This window comes from Sarcophilus harrisii, chromosome 3 (genome assembly GCF_902635505.1).
Source record: "Sarcophilus harrisii chromosome 3, mSarHar1.11, whole genome shotgun sequence".
Taxonomy (NCBI): Eukaryota; Metazoa; Chordata; class Mammalia; order Dasyuromorphia; family Dasyuridae; genus Sarcophilus; species Sarcophilus harrisii.
In genome coordinates, this window is record NC_045428.1 from 203,010,375 (window position 1) to 203,030,854 (window position 20,480).

Sequence of the window (20,480 nt, forward strand, 5' to 3'; positions counted from 1 at the left end):
TAATAGTAGGTAGTAGCAGTAGCAGAGTAGCAGTAGTAGCAGCAATAATAGTAGTAGTAGCAGTAGGTAGCAGCAGTAGTAGTATGTAATAGTAGTAATATCAGTAGTAGTAGTAAATAGTAGCAGTAATAGTAATACGAATAATAATAGTAGTAGTAGTAGCAGCAGTAGTAATAGTAGTAGTAGTAGCAGCAGCAATAGGTAATAGCAGTAGTAGTACTAGTACTAGTAATGGTAGTAGTAGTAATGTGTCTACATGTATTCTAGATTTGTGGTTTTATTAGCATGGAGAACTCCTAGTGTGGAAACCCCCTCTACTCATACAGAACAGCAACTGTTCTAAGCTTCCTGAGGTTCTGAGAAGTTGAATGAATTGATATGACTCCACTCCAGGTCTTTATGATTTAAAAGCCAGACTTTTAATTGTTCTCCAAAATCAATACATAGTGCAAATCATGGTTTGTAATTACCACACAGAACTGAGAGTTGGCAGCAAAATTTTAGAATACCTTGTGATCTTCAGAAACTCATTAAACTTCTTGGACTTTTTTATATTCAAGGTTATCTTCCCAAGAGAAACAGATAATAGTGATAAGAATTTCTTAACCTGGAATTCATGAATTTTTTTAAAAAATATTTTGTTAACTGTATTTCATCATAAAAGGTTTCTTTTGTATTTATAAACTCACTATCCTATTTTCCATGGCAACTCTTCTAAATCTTTTCACTTTTCCTCAAATCTCCCATGACTGCTCCTCTTCCCCCTTGCTCTGTCAAGAACTTGGTCTCATATTATATGATTTTACGAGAGAAAGACTAGACAGAGAGAGACAGAGACAGAGACAGACAGACAGAGAAACAGAGAGAGATAGAGAGACCAAGAGAGAAAGAGAGAGAGCAACAAACAGATAGAGACAGAGAGACAGAGACAGAGACAGAGAAGAGACAGAGGGGGAGCAGGTTATTTACTGTGAGCTCCTTCTCCCTTCTTCTATCACTCAGATGGCATTTGTCACTTTCTCTTCCTTTACCCCTTTCTCACATGAAGAAGTTTTACTTCTCTCAAAGCTAACCCCTCCATTTGTTCAACCAACCTCCTTCCATGCTATCTCCTTCAATGGATTGCCCCTTCTGTCATCCATACTCTTTCACTTATTTTCCATCTGTCCCTGACAGCTGTCTCTTCACTGTCTTTTACCCCTAATATCCAATCTGTTGCCAAGGCCTGTCAAATTCACCTTTGGAATATACCCTCTCCTCTGCTCTGATCCTGCCACCCCCTTTTATTCAGGACTTCATTATCTCTTACTTTGATGATTTCAGCAGCCTGATGGTGGGTCTGCCTACTTCATGGCTCTTCCTTTCTCTAATCCATCCTTCATTTAACCACTTAAGTGATTTTCCTAAGGTGCAGATCCAATAAATCATGCACTCTCCCACTCAACCAACCCCAGTAACTTCCTACTATTAAAGACATTAGCTTTAAAAGGCCAAAGTCTCCCATTGCATCTAAGCCTATCGAGTCATCTTTACCTATATCTTGCCACTGGATGGATCTAGATAGTTCAAGAAGAGAAAGTGAGACTGGTGACTACACAATTCTCTCTTAAATTCAATTCACTTGCAAGTCAAGGCATGACCTTCTTGGTGTCATGGCCTTTTTCAAGAATGTACAGTAACAAATACAAAATGCTGTTTGGCATTCAAAGCCCTTCATAAACTAGGTCCCTCCTACTGGTTCCCATCTTCTTACATCTTATTCCTTGACTCATAGTCTTTGATCCCGCCACACTGGCTTCCTGGTTTTACCATAAATAAAACACTCCCTCTTGGCTCTAGGCATTTTTTATTTTCTGTTCTCCAAGTCTGGTAGATTCTCCCTCTTTTATTCTTACTACTGACTCCCTGGTTCTTTTAAGCCACAACTAAAATCTCACCTTTTATAGGAAGCCTTCTTCAGTTCTTTTTAACTCCAGTGCTTTCCCTTTGTTAATTAGTTTCCACTGTATTCAGGATCTTCTTCAGACATCCTGACCAAATTTGACCACTTAATCCAGATAGCTCTGGAGGATAAGGTGAGGCAGCTTATCTTGCACAGCCCTTCCTCACTTAAATCCAATTCACTTGCATGTCATGGTATTAATTACCTAATTACCATGGTCCTCTTCAAGAATGGAGGACAGACAACAAAAATTTTCTGTTTATCTTTTATATAACTTGTTATATATATATATATATATATATATATATATATATATATATGTCTCCCTCATTTGATTATAAGCTCCTTGAGGATGGGGACTGTATTTTCCTTTTTTTGAATATTCTTAGAACAATGTCTAAGATAAAGTAAGCACTTAATAAAGGTTCATTTATTGATGAATTAAACCTATGTTCATTTATTGATGAATTAACTTTACATTTTTTATTTTATGCATTCAAAAATATTCTGAACTCACATGTGGGTTTGTATCCTTTAAATTTTGTCATTCTAGACAAAAGCCAAAGTTGCCCCCTACTCAGCAAGGTTAAACAGAATTAAATAGCATAGCTAGAAGAAAAATCCAAATACAGAGCTCTTTCCATTATACTATGCCATACCAAATTTTTATTTAAATTTAAATTAATTATTTAAATATCCATTTAAATTATTGTGTTTCCCAATCTAGAATAATCATCAAGCCATTCAGGCATTTCCCCTGTGGCTTAGGGGATATAGAAATCATTTTTTTTCTCCTAAGAAAAAGAAGAGAGCAGATCTTTGTAGTGGCAAGGAACTGGAAAGTGAGTGATGCCCATCAGGGGAGGAATGGCTGAATAAGTTATGGCGTATGAATGTAATGGGATATTATTGTTCTATAAGAAATGATGAGTTGACTGATTTTAGAAAATACTGAGAAGATTTACATGAACTGAGGCTGAGTGAAGCAAGAAGAATCAGGAAGACACTGTACCCAGTATCAACAAGATTATGTGATGATCAACTGTGATGGACTTGGGGCCTTTCAACAATGAGGTGATTTAAGGCAATACCTATTGATTTGGAATAGAATCTGAATCCAGAGAGAGAACTATAGAGACTGAATGTGGATTGAAGCATAATATTTTTACCTTTGTTTTGTTGGTTGGCTTGTTTTTTTCTTTCTCATTTTTTTCTCCATTTTGATCTGATTTTTCTTAGGCAACATGACAAACATGGAAATATGTTTAAAAGAATTGCACATATTTAACCTATATCAGACTTCTTGCTGTCTTGAGAAAGAGGAGGTAAAGGAGGGAGGGAGAAAAATTTGGAACTTAAAGTATTATAAAAATAAATGTTGAAAACTATCTGTACCTATATTTGGAAAAATAAAAAGCTATTAGAAAAAATTATCCTGAGAAATTATAAGTTTCACCACACTGCCAAAAGGGCCATGACACAAAAAACAATATGAACTTTTGCTTTATTCTATAATGTAACTAAACCAATGGAACCTTATAAAATACCTTTTGTTTACCTTTGGAGTCAGCAAAAGTTGTCATTTAGCAACTGTCCTCTTAAAACCAAAATATAACTTAATCTTATGTATTAACCTAGCTTTACTTCCCGCTCATAGGACTGGCACATTCCATTTCATCAGAATGTTTTTTCCAATTAATTTCCCTGGCAACCTTCACAAAACTAACTTCCCACCTCCACCCCTTTAAAAAAAAAAAAAAAAAAAACTGAGGCATACAGCAGAGGAAAATCTAAGCATTTAAGCATTAGTGAATTAGCAACAGGACACTAAATTGAGATACTTTGGGGTTCTGTTATTTGTCCTCAGATGACTATAAAGAGAATACAGATTTTTTTCTCTATTCAAATCTTTCCTCAAATGCAGGGCTTTTAAAAAAAATGTATATTTTTGTAAGATTTAAAATTAGTTATGTTGGTTGTGAGTTTTCTTTCTCAGATGCAGCGATATTTGAGAAGAGTGACATCTGCAAAATAATTGTCTGACTTGGACCAGACAATTGCCACCAGGAAGGTGGATTAAATTTCTCTAATACCAGGCCACATGAATAAGTATTTCCAATGACTTTGTTCTCTTCTCTTTCATAGGAAAAAAAAAAAGTGTTGTATATCCCATAGGCCATTGGGGAAATGCCTGAATGAATGGCTTAGAGATTATTCTAGTTTAGGGTGGGGGGTAGGGAGCCACAATAATTTAGATGGATAACTAAAAATTTGGTATGGTATAGTATAATGGAAAGGGCACTGTATGTGAATATGTCTGGCTTTTTCTTCTAGATATGCTATTTAATTCTATATAATCCTGAAGAGTATAACAAATAGGAGGCAATCTTGGCTTTTCCCCAAGATGTCAAAATTTAGAGGGTTGGTGATAATTTCAAAAGATAAAGTAGGGGATAGAGATGGAGAGAGAACTTTGTACTAAGTTAAGAATAGGTAGTAAACTTTATCATCCAATATGATAAAGTTCCTTTTGCCAATGCAAGTTAGAACCTCTTGTGCTAGAAGACTAAAAAGTTAAGTAATTTGTCCAGAGTTATACTAAAAGTATGTGCTAGAAGTGAAATTTGGTCCTAAGTCATCCTGACAATGAGGTCAACTCTCTATGTGCTCTGCTAGGTAGGAAGAATAATGGAAGCCATTAGGAGGTGTTTCTTCCCTGTAGGAGCAGCTAAGTGGTGCCATAGTGCATAGAGTATTGGACCTGAAATTGGGAAGATTCATCTTTATGAGTTCAAATCTAGCCTCAGATACTTACTAGTTGTGTGACCTTGAGTACTTAACTCTTCTTGCCTCACTTTCCTTATCTGTCAAATGATCTGGAGAAGGAAATAGCAAAGCACTCCACTATCTTTGCCCAAAAAATCCCAAATGGGATCCCAGAGTCAGACTTGACGAGAAACAACAAAACAAAACAAAAGAACAATAACTCTTTCAATAGCATAATTAGCTTCATAGCACTTCCTATGGGGACATTTCTCACATTAATGCTTTTTGTCCCAAATTCCAATGTCTTTCTCCAAGGTTCTCCCCTACCCACCCACAAGCCCCCACCCCAATAAATAAATAAAAACTAGCCCTTATAACAAATAGGGATTTGAGAAAATCTTGATGCAATTGATTTTCAAATGTTTTTGAGTCAGGAGGGAGTCCTGGGGATTTTCATCAGTGATTTACTAAGGAATTATATTTTGGCAAGTTTTAGCGCCTATTAGGTCACCTTCCCTTTCATTGTAGGTGTAGGTGTAACTTTTGAGACTTCAGACTTCTTGCCCTGTCTGACTGTACTGAGTCATGATAAGATTGTAAAGAGATAATTCCTCTGTCTCTTCCTAGTCCCAGACACACCCTCTTGTATATTCAGCAGGAAGCTTGGCTTTCGGAACATTTACATCCTTTCTTAATTAACCAACCCTACTATACCTGTTCGCTCCTTTACTGTCTGAGTTACTTCATATAATTGTTAAGACTTACATTGCACTACTACATTACACTTCTTGACATTTCTATATTAGGTTGTTTTCCTATGTCTATATTTCTTAACTCGATGCCTAGACTACTGCTGAATAAAATTAACTTGGAGCAGAGTACAAAGAGAGTTTACTCTATGGCAAGATTATTATGTAATTTCATTTAAAAAAATGCTTGGGGAGGTTCGTTTAGCCTTAGAATATCAAACTACAGACCATCAAACTGTAATCTTCCTTACAGATTCTCTAGTTAGTTAAAATGCTCTTCATTTTATACCTGAGAAAAACGGAACAAATGTGTATAAAGACTTGCCCAAAGTCATAGAGTAAATTAGCAAAAATATCAGGACTAACTCAAACTTCCTAGCAAGTTTAAATGGAATATCCTGGAGATACTAATATGAATCTAAACATCCAACTGAGTTAGGAAGCTTTCCTAGAGGCGAGGCAGGAGGATAACAAAGATAGTATCTGAAATATCTTGGTTCCTGGACCAGTGTGGACTCTATAGTCTATGGCTATATGGTTGTTAACCATAAACATTTGTTTCATAAGGGCTAAACTTGGAAGGAATCTGTGACCCAGCCTTTAAGTACCTATGTAGTAGGATGAGGAGCTCTCCTTATTGATCCTGCTATTACCCAGAATGTACCATCACTCCATTTAGGAGAGAAAGAGTCATAGAATGTTATTTCTATGAAGAACTTAAAGTAGAATGTCAGAGTTAAAAGGGGCTTTATTCTTTCAAATTTGTCTTGTATGTATTGGAAATATGTTTTTATTTTCTTATAAAGTACATATTCTGTTCATCTTCCCTCTTTGCACAATAGAATGTCACTGCTTTGAATGTAAAACCTGTTATTTTTATTTCTGTATCTCCAATATTTAGCACAGTGACTGGAATAGAGTAGGCAGGCAGGAATTAGACTAGAATTTATTAAATACCTACTATATGGCAGGCACAGTCCCAAGCATTAGGAATATGAAGAAAGGCAAAAACAATTCCCGCTTTTTTATTATTTTTTTTGGTTATATATATAAATTCAATCTTGTAATACATTTTCCTTATGAATCATGGCTGAGAGAGAGAAATTAGAACAAAAAGGAAAAACCACAAGCAAAAAAAAAAAAAAAAGGAAAAGAGGGGAAAAAAGTGAACATAGCATGTGTTAATTTACATTCAGTCTCCATAGTTCTCTCTCGGGATGCATATGGCATTTTTTATCCACAATTTATTAAGATTGCCTTGGGTCACTGAACAGCTGAGAAGAATCAAGTCTTTCATAGTTGATCTAGCTGTTACTATGTACAATGTATTCCTGGTTCTGCTTGTTTCACTCAGCATCAAATCATGCAAATCTTTTCAGGCCTTTCTAAAATCAGTTTGTTCATCCAAATAATATTCCATTATCTTTATATACTGCAACCTATTCGGCCATTCTCTACATTTTCCAATTCTTTAGCACCACAAAAATAGCCACTACAAACATTTTTGCATATGTAGGCCCTTTCCCCTTCTTTTATGATTGCCTTGGCAACAGTCCCTATTTTAAAGGATATCACAGTCTAATGAAGCAGACAACATACAAACAACTATGCACAAATAAGATATATACAGGATAAATTGCAGCTAATCAACCTAGAGAGGATATTCAGGTTTAAAGGTATAGAAATTGGCTTCTTATAGAAGGTATTATTTTAGCTGGGAATTGAAAGAAGCCAGAAAACTCAAGAAACAGAGAGGAGGAGGGAGAGAATTCCAGCTTGAGGGATAGTCAGGGAAAATGTACACACTGAGATAGTGAGTGTCATGAGAGGAACAGCAAGGAAGCCAGTGTCAGGGAATTGCCAAATAAATAGAGGGGGAACAGGGAGTAAATTGTAAGAAGACTAGAAAGGTTGGAGGGGAATGGGTTATGAAAGGCTTTGAATGCCAAACATAGGGCTTCATATTTGATCTTGAAGGTTATGGAAAGCAACTGATATTCATGGAATAAGAAGGTGGGATAGTTAAACTTGCACTTTAGAATAATTAGTGAAAGCCAAATGGAGGATGGGTCTTGAGTGGAGAGAGAATTAAGTCAGGGACACCAATAAGAAAGCTCTTGAAATAATCCAGCCATGAAGTGTTGGCTCCCTCCATCATGGTGGTGATGGTGTCAAACAAAATAGCTGTAAGGGATGAGAGAGAAAAATAGAGACAGAGTCAGAGAGGGAAACAGAGAGGAATCAAGGATGTCACCTAGGTTGTTGGGTAACTGAGAGGACTGTGTTATTCTTAGGATCAAAATATATTTTGTTGGTACCATTGAGCAAGTATTTATTAAATTTTGATGAAATGTAAGTTCATCATTTTTCATTAGTAATGTCTTACCATCAGTAAATGCTAGCACATATTTTAGATTTTACTCCCTTCATACAAAATTCCTTTTCTAAAGGAATGGTCAGGTTAAAGACCTCATTTTTGCTGTGTATAAGTTTCATGATTTAAAAACAAAACAACAAAAACAACTTTGAGATGTGGGAATGAATCATCCAATTTTATTTTTGGTGGAGAAGACGATGTTAACGTGTCTAAGACTTCAAAATGCTGTTTATAGAGAGGCATTGTAAATATTTTTAAAAAAAAAATTCAGGAACTCCTCCCCCAAGTTATGAACATCTGACTAATGAATGTCATAATTCCTTCCACTCCCCACCCACTTAAAAGTCCACCTACACCAAAGTGAATCTATTCAACTCTTCCCACTTGTTACCTAAGATAGTAATCAGGCTGTTAAGGACCAACAGTTGACTGGTGATAAGGACTATCACAGTCTCTTAACTAATTTCTCTGTTATTCTCCTTCATGTATTAAACATATGCCATATTTTCCTTTTTAGTCCCTGTGCTAGGTACACTTTATTATTTTTCATGCATCACAACTCAGTTTTTCTTCAGATAGATTCTCACATGTGTATTGTCATAGGACCATAGATTTTAGAATTAGAACAGACCTTAAATTTCATCTAGCCCAGTCCCCTCATTCTATAGTTGAGAAATTGTCTATATGATTTGTCTAAAATCATATAAAAAGGGAAAAAAAAGCAGAGTTGGAGTCCATCTTCTTCCTCCTTTCCTTTCTTCCAATTCATATTCAGTTAATTGTGGGGAAATGGTTTTTTAAAGTCCCTTATAACTATGAGGTCTTGTGATTCTAAACATTTCTTTCTCTCATTGTCACTCTTGCATTAATGGGCACAGCAACTTCCATGAAAATATCACTAACATTCAGAAGAATTTGAGATATCACAGAATGAAGACTTTGAGTTATGAAATGCCTCATATAACATTTAATTCAAATATAGCAGTGTTGTGTCATTTTTCAATCACTCTGATTCTTCATAATCCCATCTGAGGTTTTCTTGGCAAAGCTACTGGAATGGTTTGCCATTTTCTTCTCCAGCTCATTTTACAGATGAGGAACTAAAGCAAACAGGGGTAAGCGACTTTCCCAAGGTCACACAGCTAGTAAGTATCTGAGTCTGTATTTGAACTCATAGAGATGAGTCTTCCTGACTCTCTCTCCACTATACCATCTCAGTGCCCAAGATAAGACTAGTCTGCATTAAAGAAAATGAAACCAATTGACTTTAAAGTATGTTTATGTGCAAAAACAAACCTATGTCCTTAACCTCCAAAAGCCTTAGAAGGTCTCAAAAAACTGAGGTAAAGCTACTTCATTTAGATTGCACAGATATAATTTATATCAGATTGCTTGCTCTCTTGGGAAGGGGGAGGGAAGTAAAGAGAAATTTTGGATTTCAAAGTCTTACAGAAATGAGTGTTGAAAACTATCTTCACTTGTAATTGAAAAAATACTACTAAGATTTTTAAAAAGCTATTTCATTTAATCAAAAGTCTGGTTTCCATTAATTCTTCCTAATGAACCTGATCCTGGACCTTGTTTAGAATGAGCCTCTTCTTTAAGTAGCAGCATTAAAGATACATTTAAGAATTATTTTTCATTCTCTTTTTTCTTCTTTGTCTAATCACTGATGCTGCAAAAGTATGCTCAACTGTTTTATTTTTTTCATTTTTTTTTGCAAGTTGCAAAATCTGGGAGTATTTTTCTTGATATTCTTAGATAGTCCTGAAGATTCAAGCCAAAAAGAGTGGTTTCAAAACTGTTTTAGCAGATGACAAAACTATTGGCAATTGTGGATATTTCCTGCTAAGGAGACAGCCCTGAAAGCACTATTCATCTAATGGGGTAAATCCTAGTATATTTATTTAAAATGCCCTTCTTTATTATTTTATGGCCATATTCCTTCCAGCATTTCCACTATGTCATGTTAAACAGTTTTTTGTGGGACAGTCTAGGAATTGACCCCCACAGTTATAATATTGTTTAGATGGGAAAATTTGGTCTATGTTGCAAAAAATCCATTTATAAGAGAACTTTTGAAATGTAACCCCTTAGAAGTTGATCAGCCTGTAATTAATGTAACCATTACAAAAAAAAATCTTTCTTCTAAGTTCTTATTGACATAGTTTAACAGAGTAGGCCATAAAGTTCACTAAGTTTTCCTCCCTCAGGCTATTTGATGCCCAGCAAGGGACATTTTAAGTCAAAGCGACTTGATCTTACTTCAATGAAGCCAGGGAAGGTGTGAACTGAGAGTGAAAATAGTGGCAGTGGAGAGGGGTTTGGGGGAATGGTGTTAGAATGGGGGAGTATTAGTTTTAAATGAGAAGAGACTGAAAAGATTGCCTGAGAATGATAGCTCTTAAAATTGCACTGGGCAAGTAGCTGACACAGTAGATAGAGCACCAGGCTTAAACCCACAAAGATCTGAGTTCAAATCCAGCCTCAGACCATTAATAGCTGTGTGGGTCACTTAACCCTGTTTATCTCAGTTCCCTCATCTGTCAAATGTGCTGGAGAAGGAAATGGCAAATCAGTATCTTTGTCAAGAAAATTCCAAATGGGGTCATTAAGAGTCAGACAGGATTGAACAATAACTAAAACTGCACTAAAGAGTTGCGTATACTAATAATTCTAGATCTTCCTTAATCAGTCATTGATCGGCAAAAGATGCTTCTTACATTATCCTGAAGAATATGATTGAAGGGGAGATCACAAGAACTCAAAAGAGGCTGGTGGGTGGGAGGGAGTATATAATTAGAAAAGGAGAAAAGTAGCAGTTCTCTAGAGGATGGAGCCCAGATTCTTGGAGATCAAGAAAACTAGACCAGCAAAGAGCAGGTGAGCCCTACTGCTTTCTTCAGCAGCCAAGGGGCTAAAGCTGGTTTGGGATGAGAGAACAGAGGAATAAGATGAGCACATATGCTTCTCAGTTATAAGTGAGAGAAAGGAAGTGAACTGCCAAATGACTGGATTGGCAGATATTAAGAACTATAGTCTTTAAATAAACTAATGCCCAAAACATCTTATCAGAGGTAGCTATGGCGTAATAGAATGAATATTGCACTAAGGAATAAGAGAAATCTGGATTATAATGTCACCTATGAAACATAAACTCTCTGAAACTTTTGTCATTTGAAAACTGGGTTAATAACATTGGACACCTCACAGGGTTGTTGTGAAACTTGAATGAGATATGTACATAAATAACTTAAAGACTATATTAATACCAATTATTACTATTATTAAATAACAATAAAATGTAAAAATTAAGTTTCAAGTGGTGGAGACTATAAGTACTGTAGAAAGGAGATCCTTCAATATTATTTGGGAATTAATGACAGAGAAGGTGGCACTTGTCCTTGATCTTAAATGAGTTTAGGATATGAGGAAAGAAGGGAGACTATTCCTGGAATATTCCTAAAATACACCTGACAGGGTTTCCCATTCTCAAAAACCTTTAATGGCTCCCTATTGCTTCCAAGATAAACTACAAAATCCTCAGCTTGCCAATTAAAAACCCTTCACAATTGTGAAATGTTTTCCCCAGTTATTCCCATCTTAATTTATATTATTCCTTCTCCCAAATTCTCTTTATTCAAATTGTCTTGCTAACTATTTCCTATATATGACATTCCATCTTTCCCTCCTACTGCTTTATACAAGTTCTTCCTACAACTGGAATACATCACTCTTACTTGTGCCTTATACAATCTCTAGATCCTATCACAGAACAATTCAGGTGCCACCTCCTAAATGAGGCTTTTTTTAATCTCCCAAGGCATTAGAACTCCTTTTCTTTAGAATTACCTTATTTCTGAAGCAGGTATAACTATTAGTTTAGTTTCAAAGTTGGAATTAACTGCCACACTAGTATGTCATTCAACAACTATCAAAAGAAGGTTCATTTAATAGAGCATAAAGCAAATGTTCAATTAGACTATGTTCTAGCAGAAATACCTCCTCTGAGTTCATGTTGTGCGTAACTGCAGTCCATACTATTTATCACAATGCAGAAACCCAGGTTTCATTATCTTCAAGCATAGGTTCAAACCTCAGGGGAAAAAACCTGAACTACTATGACCTTCCTGACAATGCTTCTTAGAGGAAAAAAATTACATCAGAATAACAGAAAAATAATTCATTTACATATTACAATCTTAAACATTCCTCTTGGTCATACAAGTTAGAAGATAAATTCACAATTCCATACTTCCTACAATATCATAAAAATTGAACAAATCTGGTTAAAGAGTTATATTTTCATACATTTCTTAAGGGAACAAACTAACTCTATAGGTAAGCCATGTCAGGTTACAAATTAAATTACACTATGAGGATTCGGAATAGATTGATTAAGGAGAAAGATGTACATGTTCCTAAGGAATTAGGGACAGTTGATATGCTTCCTCTGTCTCTTTATTTTAGGAATATTTAAAGATCTTAAGCAAATTTACACAGCCCAAGGTTTTGATCAGGTGAAGTTAATTTTACCCAAAACACACAGAAGGAATAAAAGAAAATTCCCACAACATCTATGATGACTTTTTTAGTTTGATCTTTTCCATATAAAAATACATCTCATCAACAGAGAAGAATATGATTACCTTTGAGTGTTGAAACAACAGGAAGCTAGAAGCTCCTCAAGTGAAAGTTTAACTTATTGATTCTCTAGCTTGAATTGAATTGAATCTACCTTGAATCCAGCTTTGGATTCAAGCTCTCCTTGCTGGTTTTCATTCTAGATTTTCCATTATCTAGCGTACCAAAAAATTTAGATGCAAAGTGTATGGAGCAGTAGATTTTCAGTCAGGAAGAGCCAAGTTAAAACTCTATCTTTAACAATTAGTGAACTGAATATCGGAATTGCCTTGAATCAATTCATTGTTGAAAAGAGCCAAGTTCATCATAGTTGATCATCACATAATCTTGTTATTGTGTACAATGTTCTCTTGTTCTTTTTGTTTCACTCAGCATCAGTTTATATAAGTCTTTCCAGGTTTTTTTCTGAAATCAGCTTCCTCATAATTTCTTATAGAACAATAATATTCCATTACATTCATATACCATAACTTATCCATTCCCCAACTGAGGGTCATCCCCTCAATTTCCAGTTCCTTGTCACTACAAAAAAGACTGTTACAAACATTTTTTGCACATGTGGGACCTTTCCACTCTTTTATGATTTCTTTGAGATACAGACCCAGTAGTGACACTGCTGGATCAAAAGGTATATACAGTTTGATAATCCTTGTACAAAGATTATCTTAAGGAAAATGTTATTGATCTGCTGTCAGAAGAGAACAGGAAATATATGGCAATTGAGTAATTACTACAGTATGAAGTTTAGCTATGGAGGCAACCTCTCAGTAAAGAACTAAAGTTTTGAAATGTTGCTTATTATAAGTATAGAGAGTAAGAAAATCTTTCTTGATTTCTTCAAGACTAGAGAAGGAAACCATCTGTTTGAAAGAAGTAAATAGGATAGACCTACTATTCCATAAGATCCCTTTCAATAAATGAATAAAAGGCCTAGATAACTTTTTCTCCACTGAAATCATTCTCACAATGTCCATTATGTTCATATTCCATGTGGCTTCTCTCTAAGGTTTTCTTTCCTCCCTGATTCCTTGCAAATAATGAGCAAAAACATCTCCCAGTATAACTTATTCAATAATATAGAATCTCAGAAAAATAGAGTGTATCTTTGTGGATCCTTAGAGGCTAATTAGTGTTTGGTAGAAAGTTAAATATGTTTTAAAGTCCTTGAATTTTCCATGAGCTAAATAAATCAAATTGAAATTTTCTCATACTCAGAAATATTCGGCTGTTAATACACAGCATTAATACATTAGTAAGGGCAGCAAATACAGATCCAAGCAGAGCAAAATTGCATGTGGAAGAGTTTCCCATGACTGAAGGGATGTTAGGAGGCTCTAGCTGACTGGTTGCCATAGTAATGACATTTGAGTTTATTGGAAGTGGTGTACCTCAGTTAATTCGGTGGTTTCCTTAATTTTATTTTGTTACATATACCAACAAGAAAAAGAAAGAAAAGAAACACATGAAAAGAAAAACAGCCTGTGCTTCATTCCATTTAGTTATATGTCTTTGGCATCTAATGGTAATTTTTCTTAAAAATCTAATTTAGCCATAATGGATACCTGATATGGAGATGTTCATGAACCCAAAGGCTCATTTGAGTCATATTAATTAGAGAATTGACATATAAATGGATGTTTTACAGTAAGAAGGAAATGTGTTGGCACCATAGCAAATTGGAACATGGTGACAATAGCCACGAGCAAATGGTAAGCTTCATGCTGCAATAGTATCACAATTAGATTTGGCCAAGTAAAGATTCAAAACTGTATTTTCACCAGTTCTTTTGCTATATTCATTTCTTTATTGAAAAGAAAAAGAATGAAAATTGCAAAACAAGTCTGAATGACAGAGCTTGTTAGCAGAGGTTTTGTTTGCCCTGCTACATCCATGAAATGTGCATATAGATGGACAAGCCCATCTTAGGTATGCTCTGTCCATTTGTTTAACCAGGGGCAAGGGGTGGAGGAGTAAGGCTTTGAGCCAAGGAAAACAGGATAGTTTTGATTAAAATGTATAATTGTTATCTGCTGAGCTGTGCCTCTTGTCAAGGGCATATGGTCAGATAGTTCTTTGGAAAACAGTGAATGGGATATTTTTGTCTAGCCTGTCCTCCATTACCATTGTTTGATCTATATGGCTGGGAAACACTTCATGGAACCAGTAGATGGTGCTATTCATTTTACTGATAAATTAAGATACTCTTTCAAGAATTTTTGAAAGTAAGTTTTATAGAAAAGAAAGTTTTATTTTGTTAAATTCAGAAAGCTCTAATAGGTTCCATATATCAACTTCCTTTGTTGCATAGGATTAAAAGATCCAGAAATGGAAGAAACTTTGAGTTTGCTTAATCCAAATACTCTCACTCATCTTATTGATAAGGAAAATGAGGCTTATGTGTTGGTAAACCAGTCATCTGAAATAAGAGAAATGAGTATTGTCAATAGCATTAATAGGCAACTGTCACCAATAATGAAATTTATTTTTTGCACAGTTGTTTATCTATCCAAAATTAGCATCCATATTTCTTGTTCTAATTGTACCTCCCCTCTATTTGTTGACTGACTTTCAATTTTTTTGAAGCATAAGTTGCTTCAGTCTGTTTGTTGCAGTGTACCTCCTTCCATCCTACCATAAAGTTGAAGAAAAGGAATACTGATGTATAAGTTCATTTATATAGAATCAGCAAATATTTCAAAAATATCAATTCTCTCCACCCAATTTATGTAGGAAAATGTGAATCCCATTAATTTGATCATATCACGTGAGGTCGTGTGACAATCCATAATTGTCCCCTCCCCCTTTATGAGACATAGTTTTCCTGGGTCACAGTACCCTTGAGTCACTTAAAGAGATAAATACCAGACAATGACTGACATGCAGTCTGATTTTATAACAAGAAAGTGGAACTAGGAGTCACTTGTGTTGTCAGTGTTACTTTCAGTAAGTTGCTTATCAATTCTGCATCTCAGTAAAAATAAGATTGGGATAAATTATGTCTAATGTCCTTTTCAATTTTCCAATTCTTTAATCTTATGAGAATATTGATCAAGAATGTTAGATATGTTTGTCATTAGATTGACTAATCCTTTCTAGGAACAAAAGAACCACAAAATCCTCCTCTTAAACTTCCTGTAGTTAGTAGGGAAATGAAAGATTGCTTCCTAGAAAATTAATAGAAATAAGATGGGTAAAATTTAAACTGAGACTCCATTCATTGACAATGTTACATTTTATACAATGTTTCCCTTCTAGTAATTCTGTGAAGAAAGCAAAGCAACTCTCATTATCCATATTGCACTGATAAGGATATCAAGATTGAAATTTAGGTGACTTGCCAATGACTGTATAATTAGTTTGTGTGTCTGAGGTGAGATTCAAACTCAAATCTCCTAAATTTAAGCCAGGATTTGACCCACTCTCCCATGTAACGTAGCTTCCCATTTGAACATATATTGTGCAGAAGTCATCAGAAGTGTAATTTTAGTTGATGTCTTTGGAGCCATGTCTTCTCCATTTAATCTGATAACTTGTGATTAGAATGCGTTATAGCCTTTCTGTTTGGGGAATGTCTTTGCGGCAATAATTTGTGCCTAGTGCCCACTGTCATATATCTGTGTTTACAGACTGTGCCTGAACTTAGGGTTTTCTAAATGTTTCTCTAACAACTCTATTTATAGCTGCCTCATTTCAGCTCATCTACAAGCAGCTGTGACATATCCTTCTGTCATTCATCTTCCACGCATGTCTGCCCCCAGAACTGTGCTATGGCAAACATGGCTTCATTGTGGCTTCTGATGTCTTCTTTTGACTGTTCCCATCTTGCCTTTGCATTCTGGTTCATAAAGGATGCTGATGAAATTATTGAAGAGGCCAGTTGTGACTCTGTGCCAAGTCTATGTCATATAACTTTAAAAGAAACTGCAGGGAGACTTAAACATTACAGACCATCAACTGGGCTGAGACTACCCCCTACCATCCAGGGAAAAGGATTGATTTTCTATTCTTTGTTAAACAGCCTAATCAAAGCACACTGGACAGTGTGCTTTTTGCGCACTAGAAATCAGTCATAGCTTTTCCCCTTTGGATTCACAATAGTTACATGAGTTCTGTGATTGAGAGGAAATCAAATTTCTACTTGGTAGTTAAAAGTCAGTTTTTTAAAACTTACCACTTACTGAAAAAAAGATTTTTAGTAATAGCTGAGTTTCACTAATGAATCTCAGATTTATATGCATTTGCATCAATAACAAAGAATGATTTGAAAAATCCATATAATGGCTTTGTTTCAATTAGCTATTACTCTGAACATATCCAGCCTCTATAAATGGAAATTCCAGATGAGTTCAAGGATAAAAGGAAATACTGCAGAGTGTAATTTATCATGATTCATATAATTTATTTGTAAGGAAAAAAAATTAAGTCTGAATCTCAAGAAAGTGAATATGTAACAATGCCCAAAGCTTTTTCTCAAAACATGATGGTTTTGAAATTAAGGGCAGATTCAAACACATGTTGAAATAAATGTCACATCACAGGATTCCTCAGGCTTGTCTTCATAAACAATAATGGGAATTTGGAAAAATTCATTTTTAGATGTTTAACTGCAGCATATATAATTCTCTCATGGAGGTCTTCACAAACATCTGTGGACCAAATTTAGCCTGTTCACAGATGCTGCCTTAGCATCTCAAAGCATCTGGGTTAGTGTGAAACTGGCTAATAAGTATTCATTTTCTGTAATATCTTCCTTTTACACTGATTTGTAACGAAGGTAGCAACAAGAGAGAGCTATACTGACTGTATGAAAGTGTTATCATGACAAGATGCAAATAAAAATGATGCCATGGTTAAGTCTTTACAATTGACTTTGAGATCACTTAAAAGCCAGATTTTCCATGTGAAAATCTTTAAAATAAATTTCCATGAATATCCTTGCAGTTTCAAGTTTGGAAAAAGAAAAAAAACATATACTATAACTATTAAAAAGGGATAGAGGATAGAACTTATTAGAAATACTAAAATCAAAAAATAATTTATATTATATGTCCCTGTCTCTCAGAGCAAAGATAGCTACATCTCCCCCACAGAGCCTCAAAGGTATCACTGAGAAGTTAGGATATCTCTTCTGTAATGATCTTAGCTCAAGCTACTATGTTGCCCTCTCATTGTGAAGCTCCATTATTGCTTCTGTTCCATTTATACAATTAATATCAATTAACTTATACAAAGGGATATTTACTTTGAAGATATAGCAAAAATAGGAGCACAAAAATTTCTCCTTAGCATCTCAAAGAGCACATATTTTCCTATACTATCTCAGTCTCTGAGGAGAATGGTCTCAGATTTATCAGAGTTTCTATATAAAATTGGTCCTGTCAAGTTTGCATTCAAATGCAGCACAGCCTCTGGATGAAACAGCTTCTCAGCTATTGTTGCACTGGATCCACAAAGGCACACCTCATTCTTTGAGATCATTGATACTGGACTGAATGGCTGCTAAAACTAGAATGGGCTACCCTTCTGGATCTCTTGGTGATTTTCTTTCCTGATATTTCCAACTTTACAACATCTAAGCCATCTCTAATTTCCACCTAACAGAACTGTGGCTCATAACCATAGATCATAGATTGGCTGGATATCAAAAGTACATTTTGGGGTTTTTATTTTTTTTAGACTTTAGAAAAGTCCATTTTCATTATTTGACTAGCAAATCAGTACCAGTTACAGAATTTCTATTCATGTTCCAAATCTCTCCAAGGCATTTATATTACTCATCATCATACCTCTCCAGCAGCAGATCCCCCAATCTCTTCCACATGAAGGATTCATCTTCCTGGTATTCTGATGCCTGCTCACATATTACCATGAAGACCTCACTTATTTCTATGACTAAAGCCCTACATTTGTACACATTAGCATTGTCAAAAGACTCTCATATAAGACTATGTAATTTGACACAACAACCCTGTAAAGTAGGCAGGGCATGTGTTTTTAATTATATTTTGCAGGTAAGGAAAAAAGTTATTCTGAAATGTTAAATGACTTGCTTGAGGTCACAGAGCCAGTCATCAGTATGGGTTGTATTAGAACTCGGGTCTTTGCCCTTCTTGTCTAGTGCATTTTCCGTTACACTGTACTGACTCAACAATTTAAAAAACCAACATGATTTGATTGCAAGGTGAATTGGATATCAAAGTAGGTCTGTGCAAGTCCATCCATTGGGATTTGCACAGTGGAATTCCATTCTCTCTCTGTGTGTTATTTTTTAAACTATTGGATCATGTAGTTTAAGCCTTGAGATTATAACTCTGGTTTGTTATAGGTAAGAAAGCACATGGGAACCACTCACTATCTTAAAAGTGCTTTGGTATTCGAAGTAGAGTTCAAAGGGTACATAGCCCCTATGGGTTGTGTACATAATATTCATGAAATGGTAAAACATATGTGACCTTTAGTACAAGTAGCTCTGTGCTAACATGATCAGTATGTTTGTATTATGGTTTATACCTCACACGACCTTGCTACAGGGAAATATGGTGCCCTGGAACTTTTCACTTCATAATTACTTCTGCATTTTCCTTAGTAAAAGGAAAAAATTTATTCCTGCTTACCGCTTAGTGTCCAAAGTGCAAAGATATGGAAGCAGGTGACATTATGCAGCCTCTTGTGCATTATCTATTTGGGAGAAACCAAAGAAGATAAGAAGTAGAGAAAATTCACAGTAAATAGAATACTGAATCTGGAGGCAAGAAGGAATGAATTCATACCCGGCTTCTGACACTTAGTAGTTGTGTGATTCTGAGCAAGTTACTTAACCTCTGTCTGCCTCAATTTTCTCATCTATAAAATGGGGATAAGAATAACACTTACCTCCCGAGGTTGTTGTGAGAATCAAATGAGATAGGATTTTTAAGCTTTACAAGTTTCAAAGTGATTTTTAATGTTATTATTATTAATTACTATGTATTAACATTGTTGTTATTGTTGTCATAAGGACTATGAAGCAAGGAAGATCCTTTCTAACCCCACTATTCTATAATTCTATACTGATACTCCTTGCTGTTCTCATGAAAGAACAATGTTTTCTAAATTATGAAAATAACTTTGTAAATAGAAGTATTCACTCAAACCTGTGCCCATAATTAGCTTAATAAAAGACTGAAATTTTTGTTATTGTCTTTTTTTGTTTGCAAGATAAAAGTATGATGCCTTTGTTTATGGTTTTGTTTTGCTTTTTTGGTTGATAATTGGTCAGATGATCTAGGTGAAAGGGAAAAAAGGGAGTTTTCTGAAAGTGAAAACAGGAGAAAATAATGAGAAGAGAAATTCCTGGAATGATAGAAAGAGTGACTTAGATGCTGGAAGAACTTCAATTAAAATTAGCCTTTTCTTACCTAATTAACAAAGGAGGTAGTTATCAGCAAGGCTGTGTACTAAAGCCTCATTGTAATATTATCCATACTCTGATTCCATGGGGACCTGGTGAGACTATCACATAATGAGCTTATTGTGATCTCAGTAAATCATCCCCCCTCACCTATGTTTCAGTGTACAAGCTGAAACTACTTCATACTGAATTGTGTTCAGCAGCAAATGTATTCCAGAGGAGTTACACTTTACCCACTTAAGACCTTAGCATAAAAAAGGCCAGCAACTCTCATTTCACCCAGGGTCATCTCCAGTCAACCTTATTTATATCTTGCCAATGGACCCAGATGGCTCTGGAGGGGAAAGTGAAGCACGTGCCCTAGCACAGCCCTCCCTCACTTAAACTCAATTCATTTGCAATTCACAACATCACCTCCTTGATTCATGGCCCTCTCTGAGAATGAAGGATAAACAACAATAAAGAATACACAAGTGTGAATGTTGCTTGATGACTTCATCAAGTATGTTTTTACAAAAGCAGTATACAAAATATTCCTTAATATTCAGTATATATTTATTATGGTAAAAATGATGACTCATATTTCTGTGGCATTCTGATTCTTATAAAGAT

The 20,480-nt window shown here is 35.2% G+C and overlaps 1 long non-coding RNA gene across 1 annotated transcript in view; it reads right to left on the reverse strand.

The window, feature by feature from the left end:
* The window catches only part of LOC116422309, a 36,486-nt gene extending 16,286 nt beyond the window's left edge, over positions 1-20,200 (reverse strand). The window contains exons 1-2 of the long non-coding RNA XR_004232899.1: positions 19,876-20,200; positions 19,093-19,156 (exon numbers count right to left, since the gene is read on the reverse strand). This is a non-coding gene — a long non-coding RNA (uncharacterized LOC116422309). The remainder of the gene's footprint in view (positions 1-19,092; positions 19,157-19,875) is intronic.
* Positions 20,201-20,480: the final 280 nt, after the last annotated feature.